The 27,972-nt window shown below is 46.7% G+C and overlaps 2 long non-coding RNA genes across 2 annotated transcripts; one reads left to right on the forward strand and one right to left on the reverse strand.

The window, feature by feature from the left end:
* Window positions 1–5,079: 5,079 nt before the first annotated feature.
* LOC120928046 lies at window positions 5,080–27,196 on the reverse strand. The gene is made up of 2 exons (XR_005747164.1): window positions 26,768–27,196; window positions 5,080–5,488 (listed from the first exon to the last, which is right to left on the reverse strand). It is a non-coding gene; the product is annotated as an uncharacterized LOC120928046 (long non-coding RNA).
* LOC120928045 lies at window positions 18,400–19,294 on the forward strand. Its single transcript, XR_005747163.1, has 3 exons — window positions 18,400–18,527; window positions 19,015–19,100; window positions 19,213–19,294. It is a non-coding gene; the product is annotated as an uncharacterized LOC120928045 (long non-coding RNA).
* Window positions 27,197–27,972: the final 776 nt, after the last annotated feature.

The raw sequence follows: 27,972 nt of genomic DNA on the forward strand, positions 1-27,972 counted from the left end.
CCACTTTCTACCCAACCTTTGCCCATTTTGATATCCAATTTAAATTGTGTCTAGAACTGTCTCAATGAGCTCAGTCTCTGGAATGATTACACCAAGCGGCACCAGTGTATTTTGGGTGTCATGCCCACCTCCATCCATTGATGGAACAAAGTCCAAGCTCAGGCAGGATCAACTTTGGCTCTTCTAAAGGCCTGGCAATGATGACCTTTGCCCCTGTCTACCCAACCCTTGCCCATTGTAATCACCACTTTCAATTGTGTCTAAAACACTCTGAGTGAGCTCATTCTCTGGGCTGATCCCACCAAGTGGCCTTAGTGTGTTTTGGGTATCACACCTACCTCCATACACCGATAAAACAAAGTCCAAACCTCCAATATCTACTGCAAATTTTTGCCCCTGTCTACCCAACCCTTGCCCATTTTGATCACCACTTTCAATAGTGTCTAGAATACTCTCAATGGGTTCAGTCTCTGCAATGATTACACCATTTACCACCGGTGTGTTTTGGGTATCACATCTACCTACATGTACCGATGGAACAAAGTCATACAATCCAATGTCTACTGCAAAATCTGTCAGGATCAACTTTGACCCTTCTAAAGTAACAGCAATGATGACTATTGCCCCTTTCTATCCAACCCTTGCCTATTTTGATCACCACTTTTAATAGTGTCTAGAACACTCTCAACGGGCTCAGTCTCTAGAATGATTACACCAATCAACACCAGTGTGTTTTGGGAATCACACCTACCTACATGTACCGATGGAACAAAGTCGAACAATCCAATGTCTACTGCAAAATCTGGGAGGATCAACTTTAACCCTTCTAAAGGACCAGCAATGATGCCTTTTGCCCCTGTCTACCCAACCCTTGCCCATTTCGATCACCAATTTCAATTGCGTCTAGAACACTCTCAGTGAGCTCAGTCTCTGGAATGATCACTCCAATTGGCAGCAGTGTGGTATAGGTATAACACCCACCTACATGAACGGTGCACCAATTTAGCAAAGTCCAAACCTCCAATATCTACAGCAAAATCGGGCAGGATCAACTTTGACCCTTCTGAAGGACCAGCAATGATGCCTTTTGCCCCTGTTTACCCAACCCTTGCCCATTTCGATCACCAATTTCAATTGCGTCTACCGATGGAACAAAGTCGAACAGTCCAATGTCTACTGCAAAATCTGGGAGGATCAACTTTAACCATTCTAAAGGACCAGCAATGATGCCTTTTGCCCCTGTCTACACAACCCTTGCCCATTTCGATCACCAATTTCAATTGCGTCTAGAACACTCTCAGTGAGCTCAGTCTCTGGAATGATCACTCCAATCGGCAGCAGTGTGGTATGGGTATCACGCCCACCTACATGAACGGTGCACCAATTTGACAAAGTCCAAACCTCCAATATCTACAGCAAAATCGGGCAGGATCAACTTTGACCCTTCTGAAGGACCAGCAATGATGCCTTTTGCCCCTGTCTACCCAACCCTTGCCCATTTCGATCACCAATTTAAATTGCGTCTAGAACACTCTCAGTGAGCACTCCAATCGGCAGCAGTGTGGTATGGGTATCACGCAGGCCCGTCGCTACAAGGCAGGCAAACCAAGTAATTGCTTGGGTCCCCGAGCTGGCCTGGGGCCCCAAACAGCCTGAAGTTTGTGTTGTGAGAGGTTGCCATAAATAGAATTGTTTATTGTTAATCCCTCGGATACTGCACTATAGGAGGCATTTTTTTCTCGTATTTTACATGTATTGCCGATTGCAACTGTGGATCTAAAGTTTGGAGTCATTATTGCGGAAAGGAGTACTTACACTGAGTGCTCACTTCCTTTCAGTCCGGCCGGGAACAGGAAACTGAATCTCCTGCAGCGTGGTATGGACCCGGTAGGGAGGGGGGGGACTGGGGGCGTAAAAAGAACTTAAGGTGGGGGGCCTGGGAGAGTAAAACGAACATTGGGGGGGGGGGCTTTGCGTGCGTGAGGGGGGGTTGGGGGGCCTCCATGTCCATTTTGCTTGGGGGCCCCCAAATTCCTTCAAACGGCCCTGGTATCACGCCCACCTTCATGAACGGTGCACCAATTTAACAAAGTCCAAACCTCCAATATCTACAGCAAAATCAGGCAGGATCAACTTTGACCCTTCTGAAGGACCAGCAATGATGCCTTTTGCCCCTGTCTACCCAACCCTTGCCCATTTCGATCACCAATTTCAATTGCGTCTAGAACACTCTCAGTGAGCACTCCAATCGGCAGCAGTGTGGTATGGGTATCACGCAGGCCCGTCGCTACAAGGCAGGCAAACCAAGTAATTGCTTGGGTCCCCGAGCTGGCCTGGGGCCCCAAACAGCCTGAAGTTTGTGTTGTGAGAGGTTGCCATAAATAGAATTGTTTATTGTTAATCCCTCGGATACTGCACTATAGGAGGCATTTTTTTCTCGTATTTTACATGTATTGCCGATTGCAACTGTGGATCTAAAGTTTGGAGTCATTATTGCGGAAAGGAGTACTTACACTGAGTGCTCACTTCCTTTCAGTCCGGCCGGGAACAGGAAACTGAATCTCCTGCAGCGTGGTATGGACCCGGTAGGGAGGGGGGGACTGGGGGCGTAAAAAGAACTTAAGGTGGGGGGCCTGGGAGAGTAAAACGAACATTGGGGGGGGGGGGGCTTTGCGTGCGTGAGTGGGGGTTGGGGGGCCTCCATGTCCATTTTGCTTGGGGGCCCCCAAATTCCTTCAAACGGCCCTGGTATCACGCCCACCTTCATGAACGGTGCACCAATTTAACAAAGTCCAAACCTCCAATATCTACAGCAAAATCAGGCAGGATCAACTTTGACCCTTCTGAAGGACCAGCAATGATGCCTTTTGCCCCTGTCTACCCAACCCTTGCCCATTTCGATCACCAATTTCAATTGCGTCTAGAACACTCTCAGTGAGCTCAGTCTCTGGATTGATCACTCCAATCGGCAGCAGTGTGGTGTGGGTATCACGCCCACCTACATGAACGGTGCACCAATTTGACAAAGTCCAAACCTCCAATATCTACAGCAAAATCAGGCAGGATCAACTTTGACCCTTCTGAAGGACCAACAATGATGCCTTTTGCCCCTGTCTACCCAACCCTTGCCCATTTCGATCACCAATTTCAATTGCGTCTAGAACACTCCCAGTGAGCTCAGTCTCTGGAATGATCACTCCAATCGGCAGCAGTGTGGTATGGGTATCACGCCCACCTACATGAACGGTGCACCAATTTAACAAAGTCCAAACCTCCAATATCTACAGAAAAATCGGGCAGGATCAACTTTGACCCTTCTGAAGAACCAACAATGATGCCTTTTGCCCCTGTCTACCCAACCCTTGCCCATTTCGATCACCAATTTCAATTGCATCTAGAACACTCTCAGTGAGCTCAGTCTCTGGAACGATCACTCCAATCGGCAACAGTGTGGTGTGGGTATCACTCCCACCTACATGCACGGTGAACCAATTTAACAAAGTCCAAACCTCCAATATTTACAGCAAAATCGGGCAGGATCAACTTTGACCCTTCTGAAGGACCAGCAATGATGCCTTTTGCCCCTGTCTACCCAACCCTTGCCCATTTCGATCACCAATTTCAATTGCGTCTAGAACACTCTCAGTGAGCTCAGTCTCTGGAATGATCACTCCAATCGGCAGCAGTGTGGTATAGGTATAACGCCCACCTACATGCACGGTGCACCAATTTAACAAAGTCCAAACCTCCAATATCTACAGCAAAATCGGGCAGGATCAACTTTGACCCTTCTGAAGGACCAGCAATGATGCCTTTTGCCCCTGTCTACCCAACCCTTGCCCATTTCGATCACCAATTTCAATTGCGTCTAGAACACTCTCAGTGAGCTCAGTCTCTAGAATGATCACTCCAATCGGCAGCAGTGTGGTATGGGTATCACGCAGGCCCGTCGCTACAAGGCAGGCAAACCAAGTAATTGCTTGGGGCCCCGAGCTGGCCTGGGACCCCAAGCAGCCTGAAGTTTGTGTTGTGAGAGGTTGCCATAAATAGAATTGTTTATTGTTAATCCCTCGGATACTGCACTATAGGAGGCATTTTTTTCTCGTATTTTACATGTATTGCCGATTGTCACTGTGGATCTAAAGTTTGGAGTCATTATTGCGGAAAGGAGTACTTACACTGAGTGCTCACTTCCTTTCAGTCCGGCCGGGAACAGGAAACTGAATCTCCTGCAGCGTGGTACGGACCCGGTAGGGAGGGGGGGGCTGGGGGCGTAAAAACAACTTAAGAAGGGGGGCCTGGGAGAGTAAAAAACATTGGGGGGGGGCTTTGCATGCGTGAGGGGGGGTTGGGGGGCCTCCATGTCCATTTTGCTTGGGGGCCCCCAAATTCCTTCAAACGGCCCTGGTATCACGCCCACCTACATGAACGGTGCACCAATTTGACAAAGTCCAAACCTCCAATATCTACAGCAAAATCGGACAGGATCAACTTTGACCCTTCTGAAGGACCAGCAATGATGCCTTTTGCCCCTGTCTACCCAACCCTTGCCCATTTCGATCACCAATTTTAATTGCGTCTAGAACAGTGTTTCCCAACTCCAGTCCTCAAGGCACACCAACAGGTCATGTTTTCAGGATTTCCCTCAGATGAAACGGCTGTGGTAATTACTAAGGCAGTGAAACTGATCAAATCACCTGTGCAAAATAATGGAAAGCATGAAAACATGACCAGTTGGTGTGCCTTGAGGACTGGAGTTGGGAAACACTGGTCTAGAACACTCTCAGTGAGCTCAGTCTCTGGAATGATCACTCCAATCGGCAGAAGTGTGGTATGGGTATTACGCCCACCTACATGCACGGCGCACCAATTTAACAAAGTCCAAACCTCCAATATCTACAGCAAAATCGGGCAGGATCAACTTTGACCCTTCTGAAGGACCAACAATGCTGACCTTTGCCCCTGCCTACCCAATCCTTACCCATTTTGATCACCAACAGGTTCTTCTTACAGATGATTTGCATATTATAACTTCCAAAAGGATTAATAAAAAAAACATTAACACACATGGACATCTACTGGGATAGAATTAGGCTATTAAAGCCTCCGGTTTATTACACATCCTGTTCTGCTGTACCATTAAACTGTGATTATTTTATACCTAGCCGGAGGGATAGCAGCCCAGCATCTGTCCATATTTTGCTCAGAATCTCTTGCTGCGGGAATTCTCAGCGGGACAGTCAGTCTTGCGTCCTGAGAATTACCCTCCTGGGTTTTAACACTCATGACAGCCCAGCCTTGGCCTCCACCGTCTTCTCAGAGGCTCCAATTAGAATTCTGCCTCAGCAAGCCACTTCTGCTTCACAACAGGTCCAAACACTTTGCAAAAAATGATCATAATGAGCAGCCGTATCAATATCAAAGCAGCGCTGAATTGTGTGGAATCATTTCATAGAGGGCGCCATTATTTCTACTAAGAGAGGCTCTGCTGGAAATAGAAAAACAGGTACTTAAATGGAAAGTATGGTCTCTTCAATGATTTTATGAATATAAAGAGATCAGCTTATAATACGCTTATCGATGTGGTTTAAGGCTGTAATTTAATCTGCTTATTTTTTGCCTTCCCTGGTTGTCCATTTACCCCCTCAGCAACATGCTAATAACATTTTGAAAACACAATCTTTTGATTTTTACTGCATACCTTTTTTTTCCTTCTTTTTTTAGAGCCAGTGATGTCATCACTGCGTTTCTGTGTTTCTCTCTGCAATGCATGAGCTGAAGATGCGAGACCCCCCCACCCCCAAATAGGGAAGAACTACAGGTCCCAGCATAAACCTGTGAAATCTATGGTATCACACCCTTAGATCTCAGGGGTATATGCTGGGTGTTGTAGTCCTTAAAATTTGGGGGGGGGGGGTCACATCTTTAAATATTAGGAGTTCATGCTGGGACTTGTAGTCCTTCACTTTTGGGGGGATGTGACCCCTAAAAGTGAAGGACTACAGTTCCTGCCATTAACCCCTCAGAGCTGAAGATGTGACCCCCCCCCCCCCCAACCAGTGAAGAACTACAGGGCCCAGGATGAACCAGTGAAATCTATGGGGGTCACAAAAAAAAGGTATACAATTTTTTCTTTTTTTAGGAAGGGGAAAGGGGGGGGGGGGTGTCCCTGAATGGCAGTGTGGAAATGTGGTCACCCTAAGGATTAATGAGGGTACCAAGCAGTGGCGGCTGGTGCTCAAAATTTTTGGGGGGGGCGCAAACAAATGAAAAGAAAAAAAAAAGACAATTGCAGCCTCACTGTGCCCATCAAAGGCAGCCACTGTGCCCATCAAAGGCAGCCACTCTGCCCATCAAAGGCAGCCACTGTGCCATGCCATCAATTGTCGCCACTGTGCCATGCCATCAATTTTCGCCACTGTGCCATCAATTGTCGCCACTGTGCCATCAATTGTCGCCACTGTGCCATGCCAAACGCAGCCACTGTGCCATCAAATGCAGCCACTGTGCCATCAATTGTCACCACTGTGCCCATCAATTGTCACCACTGTGCCCATCAATTGTCACCACTGTGCCATGCCAAACGCAGCCACTGTGCCATCAAACACAGCCACTGTGCCATGCCATCAATTGTTACCACTGTGCCCACATCAATTGTCGCCACTGTGCCCACATCAATTGTCGCCACTGTGCCCACATCAATTGTCCCCACATCAACTGTCCCCACTGTGCCCACATCAATTGTCCCCACTGTGCCCACATCAATTGTCCCCACTGTGCCCACATCAATTGTCGCCACTGCGCCAACATCAATTGTCCCCACTGTGCCAACATCAATTGTCCCCACTGTGCCCACATCAATTGTCCCCACTGTGCACACATCAATTGTCCCCACTGTGCCCACATTAATTGTCCCCACATCAATTGTCCCCACTGTGCCCTGTAAAATGCTGCCAGTCAGATTGCCCCCCGCCCGGCACTTACCTTTCTGGGGTTCGCCATCCTCCTTCCACGGTCCCTCGATGTCTTCTGCCGCCCTCGATGACGCTTCAGCCAATCAGGTTACTGATAACCAGAAGCAGTGAACCTGATTGGCTGAGACGGCCGTCAGTCTTATCCACAGGATATAGCCCACTACATTCCGAGGATAAGACATCCGGGAGCTGAAGGGCTGTACTGGGAAAGCCGCTGGCTCTGATAGGCACTTCCGCACAGCCAACCAGCTGTCCTTATTCAGATAATCGGCGCCCAATGTCCGGTTATCTGACTAGGCTGGCCACAATAACATACACTCACGTGCGCCCGGGCGCCCCCTATGGACGGGCCGCCACTGGTACCAAGGGATCCCCCGCATTGTGGACATCATCAGGATGGCTTCCAAATGTAAACAATTTACAATAGGTCAGCATTTTCATCTAATGCCGCTAAGTGCATACTGGAGTACAGGTCTGAGATCAATCCCTTAGTAGAAGTTGCAAGGATTAGAGAACGGAGAAGAGGCGCTCTACTCCACCCTTGTGGGGGGTTTCCCTAAATGGTGTAGTTAAAGAGTGTGGAATTTGTAAATACTGATAAAAGGATGGGTTCAGGAGGGAAATGGTATTTATAACCTCATTCTTCTCCTGTAAAGATTATCTGTTAGTCTTTTTAGTGCAGGAAATGATTTGTGTTCCGCAGCACTATGTTGTGAGCTGTAGGACCTTCTGTGTATGGAATTCATGTCTGTGGTCTACACCGTATTCATCTGTTCCACGTTTATGACACCCGCTCCTCATCTCCGGATGCATTCTCTTCTAAACCTTTTACTTTAAGTATAGATAAAAGCAAGGACCAAACCACAAGGAAGTGGTAACATCCGGCGGTAAATGTCATCAGGAGCCCAAAGTGGATTCCTAGAGTCCTGGAGATGTCGAGGAACATTAGTGCCTTTACGAGACGGCTGAGGAACCTCGGAGTGCCACACATTTTTTCGTTATACTCCATAAACAATTAAGGTAAGTGTTGCCATATTAGTGCACACTTGCAATAAAAAATTGACTACCGTCCATGATACTTTTCTTCTCTTCTTTTATTAGCACAAACAGTTAGGCTCCATTTACACCATGCAGATGCGACAAAGTGTGCGCATGTTTCTGTTGCGTTTGCTAAAAATATGATTTTTAATTCCAATACCTATAATTTAATAGTTACCGTATATACTCGAGTATAAGCCGACCGGAATTTAAGCCGAGGCACCTCGTTTTACCACAAAAAGCTTGGAAAACTTATTGGCCCGGATTCAGATACGAGTTACGACGGCGTATCTCCAGATACGCCGTCGTAACCCTGAGTTGCGGGGTCGTATCTATGCGCCTGATTCTTAGAATCAGTTACGCATAAATTTCCCTAAGATCCGACCGGCGTAAGTCTCTTACGCCATCGTATCTTAGTTGCATATTTACGCTGGACGCTAGGTGGCGCTTCCGTATATTTACGTGTCGAATATGCAAATTAGGTAGATACGCTGATTCAGAAACATACGTCCGCCCGGCGCATTTTTTTACCTCGTTTACGTAAGGCTTTTTCCGGCGTAAAGTTACCCCTGCTGTATGAGGCGTATCCAATGTTAAGTATGGACGTCGGGCCAGCGTCGAATTTTCCGTCGATTACGTCGTTTGCATAAGTCGTTCGCGAATAGGGCTTTGCGTAAGTTACGTTCACGTCTAAAGCATTGACGATTTGCGGCGTAACTTGGAGCATGCGCACTGGGTTTCTTTCACGGACGGCGCATACGCCGTTCGTGAGAAACATCAAATACGTGGGGTCACGATTAGTTAGCATAGAACACGCCCCCAACCAGCCTCTTTTGAATTAGGCGGGCTTACGCCGCCCGATATACGCTACGCCGCCGTAACTAAAGGCGCAACTTCTTTGTAAAATACAGTACTCGCCTTTCTATGTTACGGCGGCGTAGCGTTTCTGAGATACGCTACGCCCGCCTAAAGATAGGCGCCTGTACGTGAATCTGGCCCATTGACTCGATTGTAAGCCTAGGGTGGGAAATGCACCAGCTACTGGTACGGTAAATTTCAAAAATAAAAATAGATACCAATAAAATAAAATCCCCCATCAGTAGTCTCCCTATCAGTGTCCCCATTAGAGTGTCCCCATCATCAGACTGTCCCCATCATCAGAGTGTCCCCATCATCAGACTGTCCCCCATCATCAGAGTGTCCCCCATCATCAGAGTCGCCCCCATCATCAGAGTGTCCCCCATCATCAGAGTGTCCCCCATCATCAGAGTGTCCCCATCATCAGAGTGTACCCCATCATCAGAGTGTCCCCCATCATCAGAGTGTCCCCATCATCAGAGTCTCCCCCATCATCAGAGTGTCCCCATCATCAGAGTGTACCCCATCATCAGAGTGTCCCCCATCATCAGAGTGTCCCCATCATCAGAGTCTCCCCCATCATCAGAGTGTCCCCCATCATCAGAGTGTCCCCATCATCAGAGTCTCCCCCATCATCAGAGTGTCCCCCATCATCAGAGTCTCCCCCATCATCAGAGTGTCCCCCATCATCAGAGTGTCCCCCATCATCAGAGTCGCCCCCATCATCAGAGTGTCCCCCATCATCAGAGTCTCCCCCATCATCAGAGTGTCCCCCATCATCAGAGTCGCCCCCATCATCAGAGTCGCCCCCATCATCAGAGTGTCCCCCATCATCAGAGTGTCCCTCATCATCAGAGTGTCCCCATCATCATAGTGTACCCCATCATCAAAGTGTCCCCATCATCAGAGTGTTCCCCATCATCAGAGTGTCCCCATCATCAAGGTCTCCCCCATCATCAGAGTGTCCCCATCATCAGAGTGTCCCCATCATCAGAGTCTCTCCCATCATCAGAGTGTCCCCCATCATCAGAGTGTCCCCCATCATCAGAGTGTCCCCATCATCAGAGCCTCCCCCATCATCAGAGTGTCCCCATCATCAGAGTCTCTTCCATCATCAGAGTGTCCCCCATCATCAGAGTGTCCCCCATCATCAGAGTGTCCCCCATCGTCAGAGTGTCCCCCATCGTCAGAGTCTCCCCCATCATCAGAGTGTCCCCCATCATCAGAGTGTCCCCCATCATCAGAGTGTCCCCATCATCAGAGTCTCCCCCATCATCAGAGTCTCCCCCATCATCAGAGTCTCCCCCATCATCAGAGTGTCCCTATCATCAGAGTCTCCCCCATCATCAGAGCCTCCCCCATCATCAGAGTGTCCCCATCATCAGAGTCTCTTCCATCATCAGAGTGTCCCCCATCATCAGAGTGTCCCCCATCGTCAGAGTGTCCCCCATCGTCAGAGTGTCCCCCATCATCAGAGTCTCCCCCATCATCAGAGTCTCCCCCATCATCAGAGTGTCCCTATCATCAGAGTCTCCCCAATAATCAGAGTGTCCTCATCATCAGAGTGTCCCCCATCATCAGAGTTTCCCCATCATCAGAGTGTCCTCATCATCAGAGTGTCCCCCATCATCAGAGTGTACTCCATCATCAGAGTGTCCCTATTATCAGAGTGTCCCCCATCATCAGAGTGTACCCCATCATCAGAGTGTCCCCATCATCAGAGTGTACCCCATCATCAGAGTGTACCCCATCATCAGAGTGTACCCCATCATCAGAGTGTCCCTATTATCAGAGTGTCCCCCATCATCAGAGTTTTCCCATCATCAGAGTGTCCCCCATCATCAGAGTGTACTCCATCATCAGAGTGTCCCCCATCATCAGAGTGTCCCCCATCATCAGAGTGTCCCTATTATCAGAGTGTCCCCCATCATCAGAGTGTACTCCATCATCAGAGTGTCCCTATTATCGGAGTGTCCCCCATCATCAGAGTGTACCCCATCATCAGAGTGTACCCCATCATCAGAGTGTCCCCATCAACATCGCGTTCCCGCGAGCACACTCACGAGGCACGCGGCGGGTGTACAGGTACGTCCATTTGCCTGCCCATGCCATTGTGCAGACGTATATCTGTGCGCGGTGGTCGCTATGTGGTTAAACCATGGCAGTCACAGTTGTACTGTGATTACGCAATTTCAAAAGGGAAGGGGTTAACCACTAGGGGGGCGATCTAGGGGTTAATTGTGTTTCTTGACTGTGTGTTCTAACTGTTGGGGGGGGACTGACTAGAGGAAATTACAGATCATGGTTCCTAGCTATTAGGGACTCACAATCTTTCTTTCACACACGTGTCCCTGTTCTGCCTCTCGTGCCCACGATCACTCGCGGCCGGCGGTCATCGCGACACACTTAAAGGGACCGACGTACACCTACGGCGGTTCGCGGCCGGGATCATGCCGACCCGCTGCCTTATAACGACGGCGGCTAGTCAGAAAGTGGTAAATATTATGGAGTGCACTTCCTCCTTTGATATTACTTTCTCCTTACTTTCATTCTTCTCCTTTTCCTGGAATTGCCTGGGGTCTTCCCTCTCCCTCCCCCTCCTATATGGAGAGTAGTGGAGGGACGGGAAACCAGAGGATATTTATAGTCCTCTCCTAGATTACAGAAATGTTATTCGGTTGTGGTTTTTTTTCCCTTCTTCCTTTTTTTTTTTTTTTTTTGTTATTTTTTATCCTTTTCCAAATTAGAGCAATAGGGCCAGATCCACGTAGCGGATCGTAATTTTATGCCGGCGTAGCGTATCGTAGTAACGCTACGCCGCCGCAACTTTGAGAGGCAAGTGCTGTTATCACAAAGCACTTGCCTCTAAAGTTAGGGCGGCGTATCGTAAATCTGTCGGCGTATGGGCGCGTAATTCAAATGTTAAAGATGTGGGCGTGTTTTATGTTAATTTTACTTGACCCGACGTAAATTATGTTTTTTCTGAACGACGCATGCGCCGTCCGTGGGGGTATCCCAGTGCGCCTGCTCGAAATTAACCCGCAACAAGCCAATGCTTACGACGTGAACGTCATTCTACGCAAAGCCCTATTCGCGAACGACTTACGCAAACGACGTAAAATTTTCAAAATTCGATGCGGGAACGAAGTCCATACTTAACATAGGATACGCCTCATATAGCAGGGGTAACTATACGCCGGAAAAAAAAAGCCTTACGGTAACGACTTAAAAAAATGCACCAGCCGGACGTACGTTTGTGGATCGCCGCATCTAGCTAATTTGCATACTCGACGCTGAAATCGACGGAAACGCCACCTAGCGGCCAGTGTAAATATGCACCTTAGATCCGACGACGTACTAAGACGTACGCCTGTCGGATCTAGCCCAGCTTCAGGCGTATCTTGTTTTGTGGATGCAAAACAAAGATACGCCGGAGCAAACTAGAAGTTATGCGGCGTATCAATAGATACACCAGCGTAACTCCTTCGTGGATCTGGCCCATAAGCTGTAACAGTTGTGTGGGCCAGAAGATGATAGTTTACTTTTCTAAAAATATTCCCTGTAATACTTACATATGGAATGCAGTATAACCATAAATGTTAAAAATTTCTTGAATTTTTTTTTTTTTATAAAAATCACAGAAACAGAAATTTGTTGTTGGGTTTAAAGTGGTTGTAAACCTCAGACATGAAAAATGAACAAAGCATATCTCTCTATATCTTGTACTTGTCTCAATCCAGAGCACTAATGCCCCGTACACACGACCGTCTTTTCTGCCGGAATAAACTCTGAGGCCCTGATTCACGTAGAATCGCCTATCTTTAGGCGGGCGTAGCGCATCTCAGATACACTACGCCGCCGTAACTTAGAAGCGGCATGTCCCGTATTCTCAAAGAACTTGCGCTTTAAGTTACGCCGACGTAGTGTAACTGGGCCGGTGCAAGCCCGCCTAATTCAAATGTGGAAGTGGTGGGCGTGTTTTATGGAAATTAATCGTGACCCCACGTAATTGACGATTTTTTCGAACGGCGCATGCTCAGTATCACGTCGAATTTTCTAATTAAATTGCGCCCGCTCAATGCCTAGTCGACGTGAACGTAACTTACGTCCAGCCCCATTCACGGACGACTTACGCAAACGACGTAAAACGTGAAAATGTTTACGCTGTTCCGACGTCCATACCCAACATTGGTACGCCTCATCTACGCCTCATAGAGCAGGGGTAACTTTACGCCCAAAAAAGTTTAACGTAAACGACGTAAAAAAATGCGCCGGGCGCACGTACGTTTGAGAATCGGCGTATCTAGCTCATTACCATATTCGACGCGTCAATCGACGGAAGCGCCACCTAGCGACCAGTGTAAATATGCAACTTAGATACGACGGCGTAAGAGACTTACGCCGGTCGGATCTAAGACAAATCTATGCGTAACTGATTCTAAGAATCAGGCGCATAGATACGACGCCTCACACTCAGAGTTACGACGGCGTATCTGGAGATACGCCGGCGTTACTCCTACGAGAATCTGGGCCTGACTGTTTTTTTCCGACAGAATTCCGCTCAAGCTGTCTTGCATACACACGGACACACCAAATTCCGACCGTCAAAAACGTGGTGACGTACAACACTACGACGAGCCTAGAAAAATGAAGTTCAATGCTTCCGAGCATGCATCGAATTGTTTCCAAGCATGCATGTTTTTTTTTCCTCCGTCAGAATTCCATACAGACATACGAAATTTCAGATAGAATTTTTTTTCTGTCTGAGTCCGTCGGAAAAAGTCATACACACAGTCAGAATATCCAATGAAAAAATTCCTTTGGACCTTTTCCATCGGAAATTCCGACCGTGTGTACGCGGCATAATGCCGCATGCACACAACCGTTTTTCATGACGAGAAAATTGCCATTTTTTAAAATTGATCGTTAAAAACGATCGTGTGTGGGCTCCAGAGCATTTTTCGCGACGTGAAAAATGGCAATTAAAAATTCAGAACCTGCTCTAATTTTTCTCGACAATTTTCACATTGTGAAAAATGGTCGTGTGTACGCTTTAACGACGGGGAAAAAAAACGTGCATTGCTCAGAAGCAAGTTATGAGAGCCCACGGCTGAGCTTAAAGAGCCACGTACAGGTACGTGGATGTGTCCAGCCGTGCCATTCTGCCGACGTATATCGGCGTGAAGGGGTCCTTAAGTGGTTAACTGACAATTGGGTGGTCATGCGACAATGTACCCAAATAAAATTGACGTCCTTTTTTCCCCCACAAATAGAGCTTTCTTTTGGTGTTCTTTTTTTTTTTGTTTATAGCACAAAAAAATAAAAACCGCAGAGGTGATCAAATACGACCAAAAGAAAGCTCTATTTGTGGGGGGGAAAAGGACGCCAATTTTGTTTGGGAGCCACATCGTTCGACAGCGCAATTGTCTGTTAAAGCGACGCAGTGCCAAATCGCAAAACCTGGCCGGGTCCTTTAGCTGCATTTTGGTCCGGGTCTTAAAGGGTCACTAAAGGAAAAACATTTTTTAGCTGAAATGACTGTTTACAGGGCATAGAGACATAATAGTTAACTGATTCCTTTTAAAAATGATTAAAAATTGATAAAAAAACAATCATATAATGTGCCTGCAGTGTAGTTTCGTTTTTGCTGTTGTTTCCTGGTTCTCTGATGTACAGAGAGCCACTAGAGGGCAGTCAGCCAATAGAGAGCAGTGATACTTTGTCTAAAACTCCTCAGCACCAATCCAGTTTCGTTTTACACACACCTCCTTGATTAGTGACCACCGTGAGAAATCTCCCAGTACTGTGGTTATCAGGAAACAGGCAACCAGGAAGTGTCCAAAACAGAGAGGATTTACAGCAACATCAAAGCAAAAACGAACAATGAGGACATGAAACCAGGACTGCAGCAAGGTAAAGGAAGCTATTTAGCTAAAAAAAAAAATTCCTTTAGTGTCCCTTTAAGTGGTTAAGATAAATAGGTAGATTCAGAAAGAGTTAGGCCGGCTTATCAGTAGATAAGCCGGCCTAACTCAGAATCTACGCCGCCGTATGTTTAAGCGTATGCTCAAACAGATCTACGCTTAAACATATCTAAGATACGACGGCTTGCGCCGTCCTATCTCAGATTGCAATATTTCGCGTGGCCGCTAGGTGACGCTTCCATTGCAGCCGGCGTAGATGATGTAGTTGAATTACGTTGTTTCCGTAAGGCCTTAGGCGGCCTAAAATTATTGAGGTGGAATAACAATGTTAAAGTATGGCCGCCGTTCCCGCCGCAATTCGAATTTTTTACGTCGTTTGCGTAAGTCGTCCGCGAATCGGAAGTTACGTCGTTTACGTACACGTCAAAATCCATAGGCCCGTACGGCGTACTTAGCCGCAATGCGCCCTGGGAAATGTAGGCGCCCGGCGCATGCTCAGTGTAAAAAAAACGTCAAAAACGTGAGGTCAAGCCTCATTACCAATAAACACGCCCCCCTCCAACCAATTTGAATTAGGCGCCCTAACGCCCTCTCGTTTTAGGCTACGCCGCCGTAAATTAGCAGGTAAGTTGATTTAGAATCATTACTAGCCTAGCTAATTTACGGCGGCGTAGCCTAAACAGGCTACGCTACGCCGCCCTAAATTAACGCCGCTGTACGTGAATCTAGCTAAAAGTTTCCAATATTGAGCCATACAAAGTGCTCTCTCAAAATACTGAAAAGAAAAAACTTTCCCTTCGGGTCCCTAGAGACAATCTTCCCACCCACGCCCCTCTGCGTGTAGCTCCGGCGCGATTCATGGCAAGGTTTTCCGACCGAGCCGTAAATCCAGCAAAGTGCGGATGTATCACTATGTAAATGTGTGTTACCCTGCACTGCATTACACAGCGTCCCTCCAGCTGCTCAGTGACCCTCCGCAACACCATGAATCTCCTTCCCCAATTGCTTCCAGTCAAAATATTATTTAATGTGACTGGCTGGAGATTCCTTGATATTTAAAACTCCCCATTAATCACCCGGGCCTGGCTGAGGTTCTTGTTGCGATCAGGTGTTCTCACAAATTTATCATCCCCCAGGGCCTCAGCCGAGGGATCGCTTGTCGTAAACCCGTCAGATAGAGATTCACACTTCGCAAATCGCAACAGTTCAACCTTGGCATTTCCATACCTTGCGCAGGTAAGCAGCTTCTGCCATAGTGCGAGCGACGTATTTATTTATCATAATATATAACCGCGTCACCGGTAACAATTTTTTACAATTCTGCTATGGGGCTGTTAACCACTTAAGCCCCGGACCAAAATGCAGCTAAAGGCCCAGGCCAGGTTTTGCGATTCGGCACTGTGTCGCTTTAACTGCCAATTGCGCGGTCGTGCGACGTGGCTCCCAAACAAAATTGAAGTCCTTTTTTCCCCACAAATAGAGCTTTCTTTTGGAGGTATTTGATCACCTCTGCGGTTTTTAGTTTTTGCGCTATAAACAGAAATTCAATATTTTTTACTTTTTGCTATAATAAATATCCCCCAAAAACATATACTGTATACATTTTTTTTCCTCAGTTTAGGCCGATACGTATTCTTCTACCTATTTTTGGTAAAAAAAAATCGCAATAACGTTTATCGATTGTTTTGCGCAAAATTTATAGCGTTTACAAAATAGGGGATAGTTTTATTGCATTTTTATCAATTTTTTTTTTTTTTACTACTAATGGCGGCGATCAGCAATTTTTTTCGTGACTGCGACATTATGGCGGACACATAAAAGAAGGGATGGGGACAGGGGACGAGGGACAGTGGCTAGGGCTGGTCCTCTAAGAATCCCCTCCCCCCAAAAAGGGGGCGTTTATGGGACTATCTCGGTACTGGGTAAACAATAACATACATATAATATAAAAATATATTTTATTACATACAATTGTTGAACAAAGAATACATGGTAAAATTGAAAAGACAGAACCTCAGGGAGTACCCCCGGGCAATTTTGTTGTTGCAAACATATAGACTGGTCTATGCCTCGACTAGTTTCGCGGTGAAACCGCTTTCTCAAGAGAACCAATCTATAAAGCAATTAAATACAATTAATGTTATGCAAATATGATAAATTCAACAATAGCCATAGTAATACAATGCAATAACAAAATAAAAGTAAAACAAAGGAAAAAAGCTCACCCATAATTAGGTGGTGAAGTGTGGTATCAGGCAACCCAGGTGGGGTAACCCCCCCGCGACGGACAAGGGGGATATTGCGGAAAACTCTGATTGGAGGCATGAAATAGATACAAGTTCAAGTAGGAAGCAATGTCAAGGCAAGAGAGGGGGACACCTGTGGAGGAATTGAAGGAAAGGGGAGTGATGGGACAGGGGGAGAAGGGACCGAGAGGGAGGACAGAGGGGGGGGGAATAGCTGAGAAAACCAGGGAGGGGAATCATTTAAGGAGAATCATTCCTTCTCCCTCCCCCTGGTTTAATAATTATAATTTTAACTACTACACCTTAAATGGACATGCCATCCCATTATTGAAATCAACACGTTTCTGTTATTATATTTTTTTCACCATACATTCAATACACCTCAGGCAATTGACACTATGGTGTCTTTGACCCTTTATTGTTTCATAACTTTCACCTCACTTGCACCCTGACCACCCCTTTAGGTCACCTTCTTAATGGTTTTGCCATATCATTTACCCTCACTTTCTTGCTCTCACGAGCACTCCCATGTATTTAGTTTACTTACTCATACACTTATCAGCATGCCTTTGCTGTCATACGTTTTTATCATAATTGTTTATCACATTGTCCCCAATCACATTATCAACTATGGGAATTAAAAACGAATATTCATGGATTTAGCTGCCCTGTCACAGGGGCTCTATTCGGTTTTGAAAACTCCTCCAGCCCATTAGCCCTCCTTGTGACCACCTCCTGCATGGTTTAACAACCTATTTGTGATCTAATTATTGTGGGAATTACTCTTCCCCCAATTTATTGTTAATCGCCTTTTAATTCTAAATGTATGTCTTGTAATTCCTGTATATATAGATAGCGACCCCTGGTGGTTATGTGTGGTCGTTGGCTGCCTGGTTCTTTCTCCCCATGTCGGCGGACTTGTGTTTCCCCTGGGAGGGATGAGCCTCTGCCTGTCCCCTCCTTGCCTTCCCCGGACTGGGCTCTCCGCCCCTATGGTCCGTGTTGAGGGCGCACGCGCGGACAGCGTTCAACGTGAACCCGCGCCGTGTGGAGGAACTGACCTATGACGTCAGACGCCGCTGATTGGCGGCGGCTCTGGGGTCATTGGGTTGGGGAGCTCACTTAAAGGGCTTCTGCCCGTGAGTGAGCACCGCGGATCTCTCCCCATGGTTCCTATATGCGGACCACAGCTCTGAGACGGACTACCTACCTCCTGGAGGGGAGACTCCCATAGGCATAATTCTTCCAGGCTATTTGTATATCCATTCCAATTACCCATACTAACCCACTATCACTGCATTTATTGACTCCCCCTTTTTGGGCAGTCCCTTGCTATGATGGACCCTACATTATCCACCTATATTAATTACACCTTCCTGGCCATGATTACCTTGGGATGTCCACACCCTCCATCTGTCTCACCATCCCCGCAATTTAGTGAACCAACATATGGTTTGGCATTCATACCACCATCATTTAACTATTTGGTGAGTTTAAATTGGTTCTGTTTAGCCTTGTTTTGGTTATGGGTATCCCTCCTGCCGCCCCCCCCTCCCTTGCCCTCCCTAATTCCCCCACCCCCAAAAAACCCCCCCTCTTCCTTTCCCATCCCCTCCTCCTGCACTTTATCCCACCCCTCTTTTCTCCCCCCCCCCCTTTTCCTGCCCTGTCCTTACCTCTCCCCCTCCTCCTCCCTCCCCTTGTTTTCCTCCCCCCCCTCTTTCTTCTTCCCCTCCCCCCTTTTCTCCCCCCCTTCCCCTCCCTCCCACCTTCTCCCCCCCTTTCCCTCCATTTTCCCTCTTTCCCCTCCCTGGTTTTCTCAGCTATTCCCCCCCCCCCTCTGTCCTCCCTCTCGGTCCCTTCTCCCCCTGTCCCATCACTCCCCTTTCCTTCAATTCCTCCACAGGTGTCCCCCTCTCTTGCCTTGACATTGCTTCCTACTTGAACTTGTATCTATTTCATGCCTCCAATCAGAGTTTTCCGCAATATCCCCCTTGTCCGTCGCGGGGGGGTTACCCCACCTGGGTTGCCTGATACCACACTTCACCACCTAATTATGGGTGAGCTTTTTTCCTTTGTTTTACTTTTATTTTGTTATTGCATTGTATTACTATGGCTATTGTTGAATTTATCATATTTGCATAACATTAATTGTATTTAATTGCTTTATAGATTGGTTCTCTTGAGAAAGCGGTTTCACCGCGAAACTAGTCGAGGCATAGACCAGTCTATATGTTTGCAACAACAAAATTGCCCGGGGGTACTCCCTGAGGTTCTGTCTTTTCAATTTTACCATGTATTCTTTGTTCAACAATTGTATGTAATAAAATATATTTTTATATTATATGTATGTTATTGTTTACCCAGTACCGAGATAGTCCCATAAACGCCCCCTTTTTGGGGGGAGGGGATTCTTAGAGGACCAGCCCTAGCCACTGTCCCTCGTCCCCTGTCCCCATCCCTTCTTTTATATATTAATCGGGATGATGGTACACTTTTACTAGTAACTACCTTATTTATCTGAGGCCATACTCCAACATTTTTTGCATTATGGCGGACACATCGGACAATTTTGACACATTTTTGGGACCATTGTCATTTTCACAGCAAGAAATTCATTTAAATTGCATTGTTTATTGTGAAAATGACAGTTGCAGTTTGGGAGTTAATCACAAGGGGGCGCTGAAGGAGTTATGTGTTACCTAGTGTGTATTTACAACTGAAGGGGGGTGTGGCTGTAGGTCTGATGTCATCGATTGTGTCTCCCTATAAAAGGGATCACTCGATCGATGCAGCCGCCACAGTGAAGCCGTGTTTACATACGGCTCTCCCCGTGCTTCAGCTCCGGGGAGCGATCGCGAGGGGGCGGATAGAAACGAATAGCCGCCCCCTCATCCCGGATCGCTCGGACCCCCGACCTGCGGAAAGGCAGGGACGTACATGTACGCCCATCTGCCTGTACGTGCCCTTCTGTGGACGTATATGTATATGCGGCGGTCGTTAAGTGGTTAATCGGTCATGTAATACCTTTGTCATTACTTAACCACTTGCCAACCAGCCGCCATCATTATACTGAAGCAGGTTGGTTTTATTGCGCGAATCGCCGTCACTTTTTGTGCAACAGATACAGTGGGCGCGCGCGCGGTGCATCGCTGGAGTTGCTACGCGTGGCCGGCAGCCGCGATGTCCGCATGCCACACGCGATTGCTCCACAGAGAGGCACTTCTGGCTGATTGGGGAGCTCTAGCTCAGCATGGGCGTGCCAAATCACTCCTGCCACACCCACGCAGAGTTAAATGGTCCAATTTTTCAGCTGCTCTTTAGCCACAGGAGCTTGTAAAGCAGCTGTAGATTATTTCAACTACTAAAGCCAGTTCAGTGTGTAATTCTGTTACTATAATGTTTCCATCAAAATCTGCTTTCAGAACCCTGAAATGATCCTGTTCATTTATTTTCTGGAAGGCACAGTTGTGCTTTAAAGAGCATCCAGAGGATGAACAGGATGGACAGATAAACAAAGGTTGTTTTGTAGATTGTTTTTGTGAATTTCTACCAACGTTGGAGCCCGCAAATGGCAAGAAGTGTAAGAAATCAATACAAATCACATTGCCCATTATGTGTCTCTTCCTCTCTCTCTCCTTTTCAGCTGCACTTACAAGGCACATGAAATGTGTTAAATGAATCACATCCTACCCAGCTAAACACAGCCTTCCTTCTGAGAAGTGTAAAATGTTTCTGTCTTTTCTGTAAAACAAGCGCCAACATTCCGTTATTGGAAATTGAGGCTAATGTGTAGTGGATTGTGCATACATGTACCATAAGGGGGCGCTGTATATGGGTTTCAACCTTAGTCTGAGCAAACCTTGGCAGGCCAAGTTTGACAAGCACCATGGCTCTGCAACAGTCCGACAGCAAATTCTTTGTTATGTAGCGGGCTGGTGCAAGGGTTTTTGACACCCTAGGCGAAACCTAATTTTGCTGCCCCCCTTGGCTCCACCCCTGACTCCACCCTATTTTTCATGCCTATGTAAACCCCACCTTTTTAATGAAGCACCCATCAAATGCAGCCTGAAAAGTGCCCAGGGCCTACAGGAGCCACAGCATAGCGATACAGTTTAAGTTCAACCACACTTTATATAAATAAAAAAAATTACAGTGCAAATACTGCAGCAGAGACCAACCCCCCCCCCCCCCCCACAGCAGGTGTCCCCAGCAGAGTCACCCTACATCAGGTGGTGTCCTTATCAGAGCCCCTCACAGCATGTGTCCCCATCAGAGCCCCCCCACAGCAGGTGTCCCCTTCAGAGTCACCCCACAGCAGGTGTCCCCATCAGAGCCCCCCCCACAGAAGTTGTCCCAAGATCATTAGAGCTGTACCTGTCCAATAAGTCCCTGGGAGCAGAAGCATGTTGCAGGGGGTGGGGCATACATGACATCTTCAGTTGCTAGGAGGGCGGGACTCGGAGGGCATTTCTGGGAGTGCAGGAGATGATTGGCAGCAGCTCTGGTCAACCAGAAGGCTCTCATCAGCCGCCTATGTCTGTGAGAGGAGCCGACACACACAGAGGGGGCGGGGGGCAAACAGGGGACTGCTACAGTAGGGCGCGGCCGTTCCACACGCACCGGGCTGAAGGATTAGTGGATACAGCGCAGCAAGGCAAGGGCCCTGATTGGGGGCCCCAGGCCAGCTGGGGGCCCCAAGCAGTTGCTTGTTTTGCCTGTCTTGTTCCGACGGGCCTGCCAGTGCCCATCAAATGCAGCCACACCAGCACCCAGGGCAGCCATCACAAATTTTGGGGCCACTTACACAGCTTTAGGCAGGGCCGCCCTGGGGCAGAGAACCTGCCTCTCTCCTGCCGCGGGGGGGTTTTGTGGTAACGAAAGTGTCATCTCTTCTCTCTCCTGCCGCAAGACAAGCGGGATGGGTGGTTGGTGCTGATGAACAAAACAAAGTCAAGTCTTCCCTTCTCTTTCCTAGCCGGAGTTGCTAAAGTCAGACGAAAAAAATAAAGAAAAGAAAACGGGGGTGGCGACCGGGCCCCTGGGGACCATATGGTTCCTTACAGGTGTAATGCCTGTACCCCCTTGATGGCGGCCCTGCCAGCGCCCATCAAATGCAGCCTACCAGTGCCCATCAATGCAGCCTTACCACCAGCGCCCATCAATGCAGTCTCACCACCGCCCATCAATGCAGTCTCACCAGCGCCCATCAATGCAGCCTCCCAGCGCCCATCAATGCAGCCTACCAGTGCCCATCAATGAATGTTTGCTTGCTTCATTTATTCGGGAGTCGAGACACAGACACAGTCCTCTGCCGCCGCTGTGCCTCTGACACTATGTGCGAAAGGAGCGGCGGCTACCTGCTGATGCTGAGACTCATGCCTTGTACACACGATCGGAATTTCCGATGGAAAAAGTCAGACGGAATTTTTTCATTGGATATTTCTACCGTGTGTGTGCCCCATCGGAAATTCCGACGGACTTAGAAAGAGAACATGTTCTCTTTTTTTTCCAATAAAAAAATTTCCCATCGGAAGTTACGTTCGTCTGTATGGAACTCCGATAGAGAAAAAAACATGCATGCTCAGAATCAAGTCGACGCATGCTCAGAAGCATTGAACTTCATTTTTCTCAGCTCGTCGTAGTGTTGTACGTCACCGCGTTTTGGGCAGTTGGAATTTGGTGTGACAGTGTGTATGCAAGACAGCTTGAACGGGATTCTATCAGAAAAATCTGTCGGAGTTTATCCCGACTGAAATTCCGATCGTGTGTACAAGGCATTAGTTGATTGCTGCAGAGAGAAGAGAGTAGGAAACCCAGTGGCTGGGAGCCCTGGGCAGCATGACGCACTAGATGGCTGCCTATTTTGCCTAGTGGAAGCACCTGCCCTGAGTGCTACCCCTAAGAGGGTTGCTGGATTTTGGGTCCCCCTTTGTCTGCACAGCCAGGCAACAAGCATTTTCACCAGGCCCACGTAGTCGAAGAACCAGTCCAAGAGCTTTGGCCTTGCTATTTATTGGGCTAAATAACTTGGGTGGTTATTGGATGCCCAGAACTTGGTCAATGTAGAACTTTTGAGGACAACTTGAGTGATCACAGACTTCTAGCAACGATACCAGACTGTACTCCCTCCAAAAAAAACTGTACATACTGGCTAGCCACAAGTCCTAACTTGATTTTAGGTACTTTTAGTCTTCCCTGAAAAATGCCAGCGTACCTGGCTCCAACTGAGAATTCCCCAAGCAAGGGTGGAGGATAACAGTCTACTTTCCCTCTGAAAGCTAACTGTATATTGCACTCAACTAAAATCCCATTGTAGGCTTTGGGGGTGAAAAGTGTAGAGGTTACTCACTCAGTCCCTTTCAATCCTGCAGCATAGATTAGGACTAATGCCCAGGCCTACTGCTGTTCAGGCCTCATGTTCTTGCCACAGTGTCTCCACCACCTGAGATGAGACTGAAGGGGGTGGGGGTCCCTCTCTGGTTCCTTCTCCTCTCTACTCCTCTCTGTCCACTACCACCGCATACCTGCCTGGATCCTGGATTCTCTCCCCATATGACCAGGCTTCAGAATTTTTTATTCAAAAGTCGCACCCGGAATGGTCTGGGTGGTACACCCTCTGGGCGTTTTCCCATGGCTAGCTAGCCTATGTGCCCTCTCAATAACATACGTGGGCAGCATATCTGGCAAATACAGCAGTTGTTTAAACTGCGTTTCAGCAAAAATGGCAGGTTTCTGGCCCTCCGGGCCTTCCGGTAGGCTTACCACGCGGATGTTATTTTGCCTCTGCCTGTTCTCAGCGTCATCCATTTTATGTACAAGAGAACTCACCAGCGATTTCAGTTCTGCAATTTGCACGGTATGTGTGCCCTGCTGATCTTCTACCATGCCAATCTGGTCTTCCGCTTCTGTGATTCTCCCCCTCATTTTATCGAAATCATGGCGGATCAGAGTACACTCTGACGCCAGGTGGTCAATGCGGACCATTATCAGGGATTTAAAGCCCTCTATAGCAGACAGAATAGGCTTAGTGATCGCCTCTGGTGCTGTCTCCAGTGCAGTAGAGGGGAGAGCAGTCTCCTGAGCATCAGAGGAGGATGACATGCCTGAGGGGGATGCTGAGGTTCCCGGGCTCTGCACTGTCCCCAGCTCCGTACACCGGAAGTGGAGGCTAACATTGCTCTTGGTGAGCTTGTTCCTTTCACTTTCCCTCTGCGCTGTGGCTTTTGGTCCTTGCTGAGCTTACCCCGACCTTTAGTCGTCACGATCGACATCACAGGGGGGTCCTGGATGCCCACGGGTGCTGCCGTGTCACTTGTAGATAGCTACAGTAGGTGTAAACAGGTCAATAGTACCGGATCAGCATGGAGCTCCAGAGTCACGCTTCACATCCCGGCCACGCCCTCCAGAACTTTTATGGGCAGAATCTCCACCTTCTGGCCAGTCCTTACCCAGGGATTGGTAGTGCTCTGATAAATATTCAGGCTTCTATTGCCATCCCCCCACTCACCAAGTTCTGGAACATTCTGGAAGCTTCCAGAAGCCAGGGGGAGGCGACAGAGGCTCAGCCCTCAGAGCCTGCCAGCTAACTATAAATAACCCCAAAGTGACTTTAATATTAATATCCCAGCTGCATCTCAACTTCTCAACTTAACCCCATCTCTTGACCCAACATAAGGGACACACAGTTCTACTCCATCTGATGGTATGAACCTTGACTTATCCTCCCACCATTGTACTTCTTGCAACCTCTCCAACACCCTCTTTCCTCTCTCTGACCACAACCTTTGTTAGTTTAATCTTTCAACTTATTAGGACATCATGTCTGCCGTACCTAACAATCAGCTCCCGCTGTCTCTAATCACAGAATTATCGAGCACCAGCCGCCACTGGTGGGTTCCCTCCCACACTCTAAAGACATGGTGATAGGTTAATTGACCCGAGTATGTGTTTACAAATTGAGTATGCACAAGTGTTATCACATTCTGTATGCTTGTCCCAAGCTGAGCAATTGGTAGGGTTGAGGAAATACCTGGTGACCTACCTGATAAAAAATATAGCACCCATAGAATTGGTCACTATATCTGATTGGGAGGGTTGAAGAAAGACCTGGTGACCTACCTCTTAAACAATTTGCAAGAAATTATATGGAAAAAGTCCTACAAGTGTATCAGATAGGATTGGGAGGGTTGAGGAAAAACCTGGTGACCAGTGGCAGCTGGTGCTCAAGATTTTTTTTTGTGGGGGGCGCAAACAACCCGAAAAAACATCAAGTGCAGCCACTGTGCCCATCAAACGCAGCCACTGTACCCATAAACTGCAGCTACTGTACCCATCAATTGCTGCCAGTGTGCCCATCAATTGCAGCCACTGTGCCCATCAATTGCAGCCACTGTGCCCATCAATTGCTGCCACTGTGCCCATCAATTGCCGCCACTGTGCCCATCAATTGCTGCCACTGTGCCCCATCAATTGCTACCAGTGTGCCCATCAATTGCCGCCACTGTGCTCATCAATTGTTGCCAGTGTGCCCATCAATTGCCGCCACTGTGCCCATCAATTGCCACCACTGTGCCCATCAATTGCCGCCACTGTGCCCATCAATTGCCGCCACTGTGCCCATCAATTGCTGCCACTGTACCCATCAATTGCCTCCAGTGTGCCCCATCAATTGCTGCCTGTGTGCCCCATCAATTGCTACCAGTGTGCCCATCAATTGCCGCCAGTGTGCCCCATCAATTGCTGCCAGTGTGCCCATCAATTGCTGCCAGTGTGCCCCATCAATTGCCGCCAGTGTGCCCCATCAATTGCCGCCAGTGCGCCCCATCAATTGGCACCAGTGTGCCCCATCAATTTCTGCCAATGTGCCCTATCAATTGCTGCCAATGTGCCTAATCAGTTGCTGCCAGTGTGTCCCATCAATTGCTACCAGTGTGCCCCATCAATTGTCGCCAGTGTGCCCCATGAATTGCCGCCAGTGTGCCCCATCAATTGCCGCCAGTGTGCCCCATCAAAGGCTGCCAGCGTGCCCCCCCCCCGCCCTGTACTTACCTGCCTCGGCACTGTACTCTTCCGTCCTCTTCCTTTCCTCTGCTATGATTGGACGCCTGATAGGCGTTCAAATCACAGCGCCTGTTGCTTCAGCTAATCAGGTGACAGGGTAACCAGACCCCAGCATCCTGATTGGCTGAGAGGCAGGTCAGTGTTAGGGAAGCAATGTATTCGCTTCCCTAACGCAACACTGTGTAAACAGCAAACGCACAGCATTGCGCCCACTGTTTACCAATTTGAAAGCCTATTAGAGCCTATGGCCTAAAGCTGCTTTAATTCAGACGCCCGGCCCAACAAGGGGTCGGACACCTCAATAGGGGGTGGCTGCGGCGACAATAGATAGATTCGTGGAATGTATGAATCTATCTATTGGTGATTGACGGGTGTAGGAGAGAGGGGGCGGCGCTTCTGCGCCCTTTATGGGCGCACCGCCACTGCTGGTGACCTACCTTGTAAAAAAAGTTTGCTAAGAAAATGATAGTGAAAAAAGACCTACAAGTGTAATGGATATACTGTAGTGCCCATAGAAGCGCCGAGAGTCGGATATGACCAAACGGATATAGACATACATTTGATCATTTCGCCGTCCTGCCTTGGTTTTTTTAAAACACAATAAAAAACTTGAACTTAAAGAAAAAGTCTAGAGTTCGGCAAGAATCAAACTAAAGCAACCCACCTTTCTCCTGGGAGGAGCCTCGCATAAAGTGGGTGGAGCCAGCAACAGCACATTGTCAAGTCGGCTCAGTGCAGAAAAAAAAGATTTCAGCTTGCACTTCTATGTAGACGGATACAAAATAAAAGCATAAAGGAAAATCTCATTAAGCAAACAAATTGAAATCATTTATTGATTTAATTTTATAAGTGCAATGGAGGCATCAGTGACATTACAGAGAAGTGGAATTGAATATACTGTTATTTTATGTTCATAATAAAATATTTATTAGCTGAATGTGGATGATGGAGGGTAGAGTGGTATAAGGTGCGACATCTTTATTGGCGTTATACGAGGGAGATGCTTAGAAACATATCTTCATTTTACATTTTTTTAAAGAAGCAGTCGAAGTGCAAACAAGGAGCAAATATACAATATAAATAATATTTATGAGTTTACAGTACACCAAGGGCAAATAAAAGGCATTCATTTATAAAATATGCTTCATGAAAAATGTATGCAGTAGAGGTGACTGAATGTTTATGGTAGTTACTGGCTACAGAACCATTTTTTTTATTATTATTATTATTTATTTATTTTTCATTTTATGAATTTATTTTTTTATTTTTTATTATTAATTTAATTAATACAATTTTGTATTTATTTATTTTTTATTTAATTAATTAATGTATTTATTTATTATTTTTTCATTTTATTATTTAATAAAAAAAATATTTATTTATTTATTTTTTATTTTATGTATTTATTTATTAATTTTATTATACACATTTTTTACAATTGTTTCATTTATTTATTTTTCATTTTATTCATGTATTTATTTATTATTTTTTTATTTTATTATTTAATAACATTTTTTATTTATTAATTAATTGTTTTATTTTATTATTTAATTAATACAATGTTTTATTTATTTATTTTTCATTTTAATAATTAATTAATTAATGTATTTATTAATGTTTTCATTTTATTATTTAATCGAGGCTATGTTTTATTTATTTTTCATTTTATTAATTAATTAATTTATTTATTTATTATTTTTTCATTGTATGATTTAATTATAAACTTTATTTATTTATTTTTCATTTTATTAATAATTTTTTTATTCTATTATTTAATTAATACAATTTTGTATTCATTTATTTTCCATTTTATTAATTAATTTATTTATTGATAATTTTTTTCATTTTATTATTTAATTATTATTTTTT

Source organism: Rana temporaria, chromosome 2, assembly GCF_905171775.1.
Source record: "Rana temporaria chromosome 2, aRanTem1.1, whole genome shotgun sequence".
Classification (NCBI taxonomy): Eukaryota; Metazoa; Chordata; class Amphibia; order Anura; family Ranidae; genus Rana; species Rana temporaria.